Source organism: Thalassophryne amazonica, chromosome 20 (assembly GCF_902500255.1).
Source record: "Thalassophryne amazonica chromosome 20, fThaAma1.1, whole genome shotgun sequence".
NCBI lineage: Eukaryota > Metazoa > Chordata > Actinopteri > Batrachoidiformes > Batrachoididae > Thalassophryne > Thalassophryne amazonica.
In genome coordinates this window covers 18951833-18956853 of record NC_047122.1, presented here as the reverse complement: position 1 = coordinate 18956853, position 5021 = coordinate 18951833, and positions in this window count along the sequence as shown.

Below are 5021 nucleotides of genomic sequence, written 5' to 3'. Positions count from 1 at the left end.
TAGCCGACAAAAAAAAAAAAAAAAAAAAGTAACGACACACACGGGCGTAGCAACAAGGGGGGCTGAAGGGAAAAAAGCCCCCGCGAGTTTTCAAAGGTAGCATTTATTTCCAGAATCCCTCCCCCCCCATGTTAAAGTGGAAAATTACAGAATTTTACCCAGACCATAAGGCCCCATTAAAAAAAAAAAAAAATCATTAGTTTATCATCCCCGCATGCTGAAATTGGGCTAAATCAATTTTTTTTCTCTTTTTTTTTGGTGAATGTCATTGACAGCAGTACAGCTGGTACAAAAATCAGCTCGTCCGCTAGGTGGCAAGCATGCTTTGGCCGAAGACGGCCAAAGTTTACCGAGTCGGGCCGGGAAGTTGCCACTTGTCATTGACAACCACACACAGGAGGACGATTGGTGATAAGGCCAAGAAGCTGAGGCCATGGTACGGGGTGAGCGTACCCCCGAGGCAACCATAAACGACATTTACAGCCAGTATGCATGTGGTAAGCTGGATAATGGCAGTAGATTGGACGCTAAGTACAACGGTTGCAAGGTGAGTTTTTCCTTGTCCGCTTCAAGGTGAGTTTTTCCTTGTCCGCTTCAAGGTGAGTTTTTCCTTGTCCACTTCCTCGTCCTTGAGAATGAAATGAACAGACTGCCATAAACTTATGTTAATTCGTATTACAAGGGGAAGTTTCATTTCCCAACTTCAGAATTTTTCTGTGTTGTTTGTTTTCTATTTCTACGAAAAAAAAATCTACCTTATCACTTTTTTTTTTATAATGCCAAGGATGATAAACTAATGTTTTTGTTTGTTTGTTTTTTATGGGGCCCAACAGAATTCTGCTGCTGGGCAGGATTCCAGAAGTGTGCAAAGTCATTTTCCAATGTGGAATTATAGTTTAATTTCTAGACTTGTTACCTATTTCAGAGAAAAATAAATCCTAACCCTTGCCTGATTAAATACAAAGTAAATTGCCAGGTTGCAAGGCAGCTGTGATATTAGATGCAAACAGCTGATCTTCTAAAAAAAAAAAAAATAAAAAATAAAAAAATTAAAAAGAAGCATAAAATTTGAGTTTTTTCACTTTTGTATATTGTACAGAATGCTTTCACACTGGTGCACTGAAGAATTTACAGATACGAAGAGAAAACTGATTGTTATGGCAATGAGGCTATGCCTGCACAATTTTGGACTAAAGATTATACCCATAAAAGAACTTAATGAAAACATCCACAAATACAATGAAAATTATAAACATGCATATGAATAGAACTACTTACTTATTTATGAATCAACTAGAATAAAAAAAAAAAAAAAACACACACACACAACTAAAATTATAAACTAATCTCAACACACTACCCTAAAGATCACTGGCAGCCCTTTTCCCAGCCTGGAAAACATCGCCACATCTCGCTGCTCCAGGAAAATCAGTGCCATCACAGGAAACCCCTCACACCCTGCCTACCTCCTGTTTGACCTGTTGGATTTCGGGAGAGATGCTACAGGTCAACAAAGTCCCACAGCAGGCTGGCAAACAGCTTCTTCCCCTGGGCCATACATACTGCAAACACCCATGGATACAGACACACACTCACCCACAAAGTTTCTGTGTAGGCTCTCAGTTGTCCAGGTGGTTTTCAATAGTAGAGAAGCTTGAATCTTCGACTGGACTGGGTTGCTTGACGCGAGTACGTTTTGCTTCTAATAGCAGAAGCTTCCTCAGCTAAAATTCTTGCTCTGGTAGTCTGACTTCTGTCTTGACTCTTGTAGAGAAGAATCATTCTTCTCTGCGATTTGAGGCGAAACGTACTCGCATCAAGCAACCCAGTCCAGTTGAAGATTCAAGCTTCTCTACTCACCCACAGACCTACTCCCACAAACAGCTCCTCCCTCCCCAGACAACAAACAACCCATATACCTTAATAGCACTGGCATGTTCCCCCAGTGTTCACAATCAGTGTTCACAATCACTGCCCTAAATGTTTAGTTATGTTTTAAACTGTATTTAATTCATGTTTACATTCCCATACATTCCATATATCTATCTCCACAAAATCCACAATTCGGACTAGATCCGGATCAAGCTTTGTCAGTTGATAAAGGATACCATCCTACATTACAAATATGAAAGAAATTTCATCTTTTTTTTAGTTATAAATTTTTAACAAGTTTGTTCAATGTTAAATGTAGCCTGGAAAAATTGACACTGCACAGGACACAAGAACTATCTCTTTAATTCTGAACAAAATTAATTAGTGGTTAGAGTTACAATTTTTACAAAATTAAAATACAACATATTTAAACTAAATAAAACCAGGGAAAGGTCATTAAAATTCGGGGTTGTTTTTCCCTTGCAGACAAATGGGCGAAAATAGAAGCCCAACTTCTTTGGCAGAGGTAAAAATATTACCTGTCAGGGTCTTTACGAATGTTTGCTGCCATTTATTCCACTTGGAAACTTTCTCAGTTATGTTGTTGGTTCTGTACCTTTCCTGTTGGGAATTTTCACCTTTACCATCTACACTCAACAAAAATATAAACGCAACACTTTTGGTTTTGCTCCCATTTTGTATGAGATGAACTCAAAGATCTAAAACTTTTTCCACATACACAATATCACCATTTCTCTCAAATATTGTTCACAAACCAGTCTAAATCTGTGATAGTGAGCACTTCTCCTTTGCTGAGATAATCCATCCCATCTCACAGGTGTGACATATCAAGATGCTGATTAGACACCATGATTAGTGCACAGGTGTGCCTTAGACTGCCCACAATAAAAGGCCACTCTGAAAGGTGCAGTTTTATCACACAGCACAATGCCACAGATGTCGCAAGATTTGAGGGAGCGTGCAATTGGCATGCTGATAGCAGGAATGTCAACCAGAGCTGTTGCTCGTGCATTTATATATTTGTTGAGTATAGTATTTTTATTGATAATCTTTGGTTACATTGGAAGTTTTCATCCATTGTTTTTTTGCACAAGTGTTGTGCAGCTTTTAGTTTGGATGTCAAACGAATCTCATTATCCCAATTTTTTTTAAACTATCAAATGGCAGGAATGAAGACCGTTTGTACTGATAAAACTGTTCTCATTTCCTTAAAACTGCATCAACAATTAAAACTTCAGTGACTGGCTGCTACTGTGGCTCCTGGAGGTTACCCAAGGTTTCCCTTCAGCTTTAAGCGCTGCTATGATTAAATCCAACCTGTACAGTAGTGTTCAGAATAATAGTAGTGCTATGTGACCAAAAAGATTAATCCACGTTTTGAGTATATTTCTTATTGTTACATGGGAAACAAGGTACCAGTAGATTCTCACAAATCCAACAAGACCAAGCATTCATGATATGCACACTCTTAAAGCTATGAAATTGGGCTATTAGTAAAAAAAAAAAAAAAAAAAAAGTAGAAAAGGGGGTGTTCACAATAATAGTAGCATCTGCTGTTGACGCTACGAACTCAAAACTATTATGTTCAAACTGCTTTTTTAGCAATCCTGTGAATCACTAAACTAGTATTTAGTTGTATAATCACAGTTTTTCATGATTTCTTCACATCTGCGAGGCATTTTGTTGGTTTGGAACCAAGATTTTGCTCATTTACTAGTGTGCTTGGGGTCATTGTCGTTGAAACACCCATTTCAAGGGCATGTCCTCTTCAGCATAAGGCAACATGACCTCTTCAAGTATTTTGACATATCCAAACTGATCCATGATACCTGGTATGTGATATATAGGCCCAACACCATAGTAGGAGAAACATGCCCATATCATGATGCTTGCACCACCATGCTTCACTGTGGCTTGAATTCAGAGTTTGGGTGTCGTCTCACAATCTGTCTGCGGCCCTTGGACCCAAAAAGAACAATTTTACTCTCATCAGTCCACAAAATATTCCTCCATTTCTCTTTTAGGGTAGTTGATGTGTTCTTTCGCAAATTGTAACCTCTTCTACACGTCTTTTATTTAACAGAGGGACTCTGCGGGAGATTCTTGCAAATAAATTAGCTTCACACAGGCGTCTTCTAACTGTCACAGCACTTACAGGTAACTCCAGACTGTCTTTGATTATCCAGGAGCTGATCAATGGGTGAATCTTTGCCATTCTGGTCATTCTTCTATCCATTTTGATGGTTGTTTTTCATTTTCTTCCACGTTTTTTTTTTGTCCATTTTAAAGCATTGGAGATCATTGTAGATGAACAGCTTATTTTTTTTGCACCTGGGTATAAGTTTTCCCCTCTCCAATCAACTTTTTAATCAAACTACGCTGTTCTTCTGAACAATGTCTTGAACGTCCCATTTTCCTCAGGCTTTCAAAGAGAAAACATGTTCAACAGGTGCTGACTTCATCCTTAAATAGGGGACACCTGATTCACACCTGTTCGTTCCACAAAATGGACAAACTCACTGACTGAATGCCACACTACTATTATTGTTAACACCCTCTTTCCTACTTTTTTTTTTACTGATAGCCCAATTTTATACCCTTAAGAGTGTGCATATCATGAATACTTGGTCTTGTTGAATTTGTGAGAATCTACTGGTACCTTGTTTCCCATGTAACAATAAGAAATATACTCAAACCCTGGATTAATCTTTTTAGTCACATAGCACTGCTATTATTCTGAACACTACTGTATGTGACACTGGTCAAAGCTTTTTTTGATAGAAAAATAGACTAGACTTGGCAAAATCCTATCCTACCTGTATTAAATGTCCACTAGAAGGAGATGTTGCTCAATTTTAAGAGCTGTGGGGCAAACCAGTTGCTTATAATGGTAGAGCAGTGTATGATGGTTGGAAAGTCATAGTATATTAAGACATTTCCTCTGACTGTCACTTCCCTCAGCAAGAAAACAGAAAACAAACAAACAAACACTTCATGCAAAAACCTTTTACTGTGCAGACATCAGTACATTTAGAAGAGTTCATCAAAATGGTATCCCCCCCCCCCCCCCCCCCAAAAAAAAACACACACTCAAGCTTCAGAACCCCAAAATTTCAGACTGGGATTTT